We start from the raw sequence: 8,144 nt of genomic DNA on the forward strand, positions 1-8,144 counted from the left end.
TCGACATGTGACATACCGTGAGATTCAGGCATCCCTGAGTGTTAGTATAAATTGCATACAAATGATATTGCATAAACATTTGGCCGTAAAAAAAATTTGTTCACGTTGGATCCCGCATAATTTGACATTGCTCAAAAAAAAGGATCGTGTAAATTGGTGCAAAAAAATGCTGAAGAAATTCGATCGAGGTGCGTCAAATGCCGTATATAACCTCTACACAGGTGACGAGTCATGGATCTACACATATGAGCCGGAAAGTAAACAGCAGTCGACTGTGTGGGTCTTTCAAAGTGAACCTAACTCAACAAAAGTTGTTCGCGTTCGAAGCACTTCGAAACAAATGGTCGCCTGTTTTTTCGGAAAAACTGGTCATATGGCAACAGTACCCTTAGAGAAAAACGTAGAACGGCCAATTCTGAGTAGTACACAACTATTTGTTTGCCAGAAGTCTTCGGCCAAATAAGGAAAAACAACTCAAGACGACGAATTATTCTTCACCATGCGAGCTCTCACACATCGCTCAAACAACCGCCTATTTGACCAGTGAAAATTAATGGGTCATCCAGCTACAGTCCTGATTTGGCACCCAATGACTTCTTTTTGTTCCTGAACATTAAGAATAAACTGCGTGGTCAACGATTTTCGACGTCAGAAGAAGCGGTTGATGCGTTTAAAACACATGTTTTGGAGGTATCACTTTCGGAGTGGCATGGATGCTATAATAAATGGTTTGAGCAAATGCAGAAATGTATTGATCATCATGGAGAATACTTTGAAAAACAATAAAACCATTTTTAATGACAAATTACCGTGTTTTCCTTACTAGTCGCAAAACTTACGGAGCAGCCCTCGTATAAATATATATAAAATATAAATATATTAAAAAATATAAAATATAATATCTTAAAAAATAATATTGATAGATAAAAATAAATTAATTTATAAACTATTTACTCTGCCTTTGTCAATCAAATATAAATTAACGCTTGTCACACACTGTATAGTTGTTTGTCTAGACACAAGGGACGCGCGCTGAAGACTGAGAGTTGATTGTAAGAACGACCAGCCAAGGAGAGAAAAAATCCCATGCATTGGCATTTTTTTTGCAACTTGTGTACCATGAAATCAGAGCTCACTTAACGAAAAAAGATACAGCCAGCATAATGCAGCTATGCGGTCCTCAGAGATCATGTCACATTGCGCTAACAATACGCAAAACTACAGTAATGATAAAAGTTAAACAATTTGATGAACGGTAAACAACGGTAAAGAAACGGTAAGGAAACGGTAAACAACGGTAAAAAAACGGTAAAGAAACGGCAAAGAACGATAAAGAAACGATAAAGAAACGGTAAGAAACGGTAAAAAACGGTAAAGTAACGGTAAACAACGGTAAAGAAACGGTAAAGAAACGGCAAAGAACGGTAAAGAACGATAAAGAACGGTAATAAAACGATGGCTGATACCAAAAATCGTAAAAACGATTACCGAAGCAGTGTATTCCGATATTTATGGACAATGGTACAGTCCAGAAATATTCATGTAAGATCTCTCTCTCTCTTATGCGTCACAATATAACATTTTAGTGCTGTCACATCGATTTGTGGTTGACAGTAAGATGCGCAGAAAATGTGAAACCAGATACTATCATGAAGATCATAGAAATATGTATATTTTGCACGTTTTGAAACATATAAAATCATGTGTATTACATCAGCGCATAGTTCAGTCGAGACCCAAGTAGCAATAGATACGGGACACAAGCAACAAATTGAACGATAAAATGGAGGAAAAATCAAGAAAGATATCCATGGTGCAGTTTTTGCGTGACAAAAAACTCGGTTTGCGAGGAATAGACAAACGTGGTGTGAAAGAAAATGTTAAAGTTATCAAGTTTTACTCTCTAGAAAGTTGGCCTCATGACTTAGTGTAGAAACACGCCAATCAGATAGTGGAAGACGCACGTAGGATTACGACTGAGAATGCAAGTGAGATAAACACTAAATTGAATAAGCTTATATTGCATTCAGACATCAGAGTGCTAAAGAACTATAACTTTCAAAATTTCTATACAAGGTGTCCAAAAAGTTTGGAAACATCTAAATAATTTCCCAGGTAAATTATTTTTGAAAAATGTTAAGGTCACTTTTGTAATAACTTTTGACGAGGAATTCAATGGTGACTTTGGATTTGACCTTGACGATGACCTTGAAGGTTATTTCAAGGTCAGCTCAATTTTTTTAAATGGAAACCCCCTTTTTTGACGTCGGCAATCGAAAGAGCGGGAAATTTTACGTCCAAAAACATTATAAGGCCATAAATCGTGGTTGACCTTAAAGGTCATTCAAAGGTTATTTAATTTTGAGGACTGGATATCTTCGAAGAACGCAGTTGATAAAAATAGCTTACTTTAGTTATTTTGTTTAATTGCAATTAGTGGTGACCTCAAACTCGACCTTGTTGGTGTTCTTCAAGGTTATTTCAAGGTCAAATTTTTTTTTCTAAAAACCTCATTTGTCGTTGGCAATTGAAAGAGCGGAAGTTTTCATATAATGTTATAATATTAGTAAGGAGGACCGTCATATTCTTGTATTACAATTCGATGGGAGTGAAGGTGGGACCTCTTCTATTTTTTTATGACAATGAATTATTCTGAAATAAAATTTAAAGAATCAGGTTTTTATGAATACCTAAATATTTGTCTAAGTTTAACATATAAAGTTATTAAAAAAGAAACTTGTTTTTAGTGTTTAATATTATTTTGTAAAAAAGATGTGATATAAAAACAAAATTATTTAAAAAAAAGAGTAAGAAAAAGAAGCCAAGAGCGCACGCGTTAGCATTAACTTTACAAAAAAGAATCATTATAAATAAAGTTACAATGTCCAAGTTCAACGTATAAAGTTATTAACAAAGAAACTCGTTTTCAATGTTTAATATTATATTAAAAAAGAAACTCGTTTTTAGTGTTTAATATTGTTTTGTAGAAAAGATGTAATATAAAAACAAAATTACTTTTTAAAAATAAAGTAGAAAAAAGAAGACAAGTGCACGCGCGTTAGCATTAACTTTACAAAAAAGAATCGTTATAAATAAATTTACAATGTCCAAATTAACGTATAAAGTTATTAACAAAGAAACTCGTTTTCAATGTTTAATATCATTTTGTAAAAAAAGATGTGATATAAAACCAAAATTACTTTTTCACAAAAAAAGTAAAAAAGCCAAGTGCACGCGTGTTAGCATTACTCTATTGAAAAATACAAGAGTTTTATATACTCTCTACAAAATAAATGATATCAAGAGGTTACATTCGCCAAGTGCGAATGATTAATCATTTTTTAATTTTATAAACATATATGGTTTTGATTATATAATATATTTATAAATTAAATATGTTATTAATAATATATTAGGTGTACAACTTTGCTTCCGCGGTTTTTTCCGAAATTCGAGGCTTTATTGTAAAAAACTGGTTATACATTTATGATTCAAAATATTGTCCATCGCTGGCCACTACTTTCTCCCATTTTTCGGGCAGCGTACGAATCCTGCGTCGAAAAAACTGGTCATCTTTTGAGGCGATCCACGAATTGATCCAATTTTTTACTTCTTCATAAGACCGGAAGTGCTGGTCAGCCAGGCGGTGTGCCATTAATCGAAACAAGCGATAGTCAGAGGGAGCAACGTCTGGAGAATACGGCGGGTAGGGTAGGACTTCCCATTTCAACGTTTCCAAGTATGCTTGACCACTTTCGCAACATGGGCTCGAGCATTGTCATGCTACGAAATCACTTTATCGTATCTCTCGTTGTATTGTGGCCGTTTGTCTTTCAATGCTCGGCTCAAACGCATCAATTGCGTTCGATACCGATCGCCTATGATTGTTTCAGTCGATTTTAACAGCTCATAATACACTACGCCGAGCTGGTCCCACCAAATACAGAGCATGACCTTGGAGCAGTGAATATTCGGTTTGGCCGTCGACGTGGAAGCATGGCCGGGAACTCCCCATGATTTTCTGCGCTTGGGATTATCGTAATGAACCCATTTTTCGTCCCCAGTCACGATGCGATGCAGAAATTCCTTCCGTCTTTGCCTTTCAAGCAGCTGTTCACAAGCAAACAAACATCGTTCAACATCTCTCGGTTTCAATTCGTACGGCACCCAATTTCTTTGCTTCTGAATCATTCCCATGGCTTTGAGGTGTTTTGAAATGGCTTGCTGAGTCACTCCCAATGTTCGTGCCAATTCTTCTTGATTTTGACACGAGTCTTGATCAAGTAATGCCTTCAATTCTGCATCTTCGAAAACCTTCTCTCTTCCATCGCTATGCTGGTCTTCGACATCAAAATCACCGTTCTTGAAGTCACTCACGACACGTTCCTTCACTAATAGCGGCCTCACCATAAGTATTTGAGAGCATTTGATGAGCTTCAGCCGCAGATTTCTTCATATTGAAGCAGAAAATTAAAACCTCCTGCAAATGACGAGAATTTGGCTCGTAAACTGACATTTTCAATCAAAAATAACTTTATGATGCAAACACAAATCGACTAATGTTTCTATGGGATTATGTTGACAGATGCCCCAGTTTATTGTATGACGTCTATGATCTATTTATTTCGACCACCACTTACCGCTAAATCCATCTATAGGAAAACGGCGGAAGCAAAGTTGTACACCTAATATTAGTAATATATTATTAAATAAAAAATAAAATAATAAGAGAAATACCATAATATTAAAAAAAATTATAATAACTTACACAAAAAGCCCTTGGCGTACTTTTTTTATAGACAAACGGTTCTCTTATTGTAATCACTACCAAAATATTATATTGATTATTGATGTAATATTAAAAAAAGACACACAAAGTGCTTTTTAGTGTAAGTTATTATAATTTTTTTAACATTATTTCTCTAATTATTTCTCTAATTATTTTATTTTTTATTTAATAATATATTATTAAATATACTAATAATATAAGTATGTTGATTTTTTTTATTGATATTAACTGCTGTATTGGTATCATTAAAATAAGAGAACCGTTTGTCTACAAAAAAAGGCACGCCAACCCAGATAGCATTATTGTATTTCTCTAATTATTTTATTTTTTATTTAATAATATATTATTAAATATACCAATAATATAAATATGTTAATTCTTTTTATTGATATTAACTGCTGTATAGATATCATTAAAATAAGAGAACCGTTTGTCTATAAAAAAAGGTACGCCAAGTACTTTTTGTGTAAGTTATTATAATTTTTTTTAATATTATGGTATTTCTCTTATTATTTTATTTTTTATTTAATAATATATTTCTAATATATTATTAATAACATATTTAATTTATAAATATATTATAATCAAAACTATATATGTTTATAAATTGATTATACATAAATCATATGCATAGAATTTCGTTCTTATGAATTTTTTCATTTCTTATGTACATATTATACTTATGCTTGTGCTAACTCTGGTAAAAAAAGTTTATAGAAAACGATAGAATAAAATTCTATCGTTCTAAAAGTTTATAGAGAACGATAGAATAAAATAATTATTTTCTATCATTTTAAATATGGATTTTGGTTCGTGAATTCACAAATATGAATAGTATTCTATTGTATACAATAGAACATTATTTACATTTTATAAATTCACGAACCAAAATCCATATTCAAAACGATAGAAAATGATTATTTTATTCTATCGTTCTCTATAAACTTTTTTACCATGGATATTATATAAATTCATATGGCGAATTATGTGTTGAGTATATACATTTCGTATGCGTTAGTCCTTATGCACACAAGGAGTCATGCATATGTTTGACCGTGCCCTGACAGTTGAAGCACTAAACGTATGTACATGTACAAGGTGCGGCGCCAAAATCCGGACAAAATTCAATTTGAAATTCTCGCTGTTCTATACCACTGGTAGATGTCGCGATTAGCGTTCAAATAGCTTGACGCATGTACTAAACCATCATAACCTCGAAACAGTCGCAATGTTGAAACTAAGTGCGGAGTATAACCGAAGAGCCGCGATTATCGAAAGTGTTCGCGCTTGGCGACAGAAATCATTCGGTTCTTCGGGTACACGAGATCGACTGTATATGATGTCATCGCAAAGTACAATGAGTCGGAGAAGTCCAACGAAGGTTTTGCAACACCGGCGAGGAAAACCCACTCGAAGGAGCGCGTTGTCAGGACACCCGACATCATTCAACAGGCTCAGGAGCTGATTTTTCAGGATCCAGGGCAGTCGATCCGAAAATTGTCGTCGGTTGTTGATGTGAGCGAGAAAACTATGTGTCGAATCGTCGAAGAGGAACTCCGCTACAAGTTTTACACAATTAAAGTGAGACAGATGCTTTCCGAAGCCGTCAGGACAAAGCGAGTTGAACGTTGCAACCTGCTTTTATGTTCCTTAAGAAACAATGCTGCCGGACGACTCAGGTTTTTTCTGATGAGCAAATTTTTACTGTGGATGCGAAAATTAATCGAAGGAATAATCGCTGGCTCGCCCACAACCCTGAAGATGTCCCCATTGTTGCAAGAACAAAATTTCCCGCGAATGTTCACGTGATAGGTGTTGTATCCAGCAAGGGTGATGTCATGCCACCGCATTTCTTTAACAAAGGGGAAAATGTCACAAAAGAAGTTTATTTGCGTGTTCTGACAAATGTAGTGAAGCCGTGGATGGAAACTGTGTCGTCTGGAAAGCCGTATGTTTTCTAGCAGGACGGTGCGCCCGCCCACACAAGTCATTTGGTGCAAAATTGGTTGTCGGACAACGTCGATATGTTTTGGTCGAAAGAATTCTGGCCTCCCAATAGCCCAGATTTGAATCCTTTGGACTTCTATGTATGGAGCGTAGTTGAAAGGGTCACGAACAAGTCCAGACATCCAAACGTCGCATCATTGAGAGCCACTATTGAAGTGGCATTCACCGATATGGACCATGCCACATTAAAGCGCGCTTGCACACACTTCAGACAGAGAATGGAGGCGGTCATTCAAGAAAGCGGGGAATATATTGAGTAAATGTGTTCTTTATGACCTTACAAACAATATGGTTAAAAAAATTGTGTAAACCTTTTCGTTTTTGCAATAAAAAATATGTTTAGAAAAAATGTATAATTTGTCCGGATTTTGGCGCCGCACCCTATACGTAGCTCTTTTTTGTGTGTGTAGGAGCCGCGTCTTCCGTTTAGTATCGTTGAAAGTCATGTTGCTTGGCAATTAGGGAGTGCATACGTGGTGGGCAGAGAGAGAGAGAGAGAGAGGGATAGAACTACTGCTGAGAGGATGTGGAACTACTGCTATCGTGACACTGATTTTATTTTTCAATAATTATAGTTTACTAACTGCTTCAATTTATATGGTAAAATTACGTGCGAAAATGAAGTGTAACATTGGTTAGTGCGAAATAAAAAGAATATCTCAAATTACCATTGTTAATTATATTAAAATCTCAAATAATAGGTAACGTATTCTTCAAAATATTATTCGCAAACTACGCTTGCGCCTACCCTTATAGAAATATCATACTAAGAATCATTGATAATTACTTATTATTCAGTATTTTTAATACTGAAAATAAGTAATTATCAATGATTCTTAGTATGATATTTCTATAAGGGTACAACACTTTTTTCTAAAAACTTTTTCTTTGATGCATCCAGTACACAAGCGGTTTGAAGAATTCATCAGAAAAGTAGCAAAAGCCTATTTTGGAGAGAATGCGAATATCGGTAACGTGGCATTCACACTTATGTAACGTCTATGTGTAAGAAAATTGAAATGACTACGTAGCACATACTTGCATAACATCTGTGAAAGGATGATAGCTGTATTATGTTAGCGCCTATTTGACGATCTTTATTCTATAAATATATATGTGTATATAAATTCGATATCGTCGGTAAATGAAGATAATGTTTTCTACTCTTTGACGATCGCTCTACGTTATCGACGCTTATCAAGTTCAACGCTCGCTCCGGCATGCCCTTAATACTTTAAATCTTGACAGTACTTTACGTAAGTATTTCATCACTTAGCAAAGTATTATATATTAGTATTTAAATATTGACAATGCTCTACGTAAGTATTTTATCACTGAACGAAGTATT

This window comes from Odontomachus brunneus, unplaced genomic scaffold, assembly GCF_010583005.1.
Source record: "Odontomachus brunneus isolate Ranch 3 - 2012 unplaced genomic scaffold, Obru_v1 Obru_scaffold_214, whole genome shotgun sequence".
NCBI classification, from domain to species: domain Eukaryota; kingdom Metazoa; phylum Arthropoda; class Insecta; order Hymenoptera; family Formicidae; genus Odontomachus; species Odontomachus brunneus.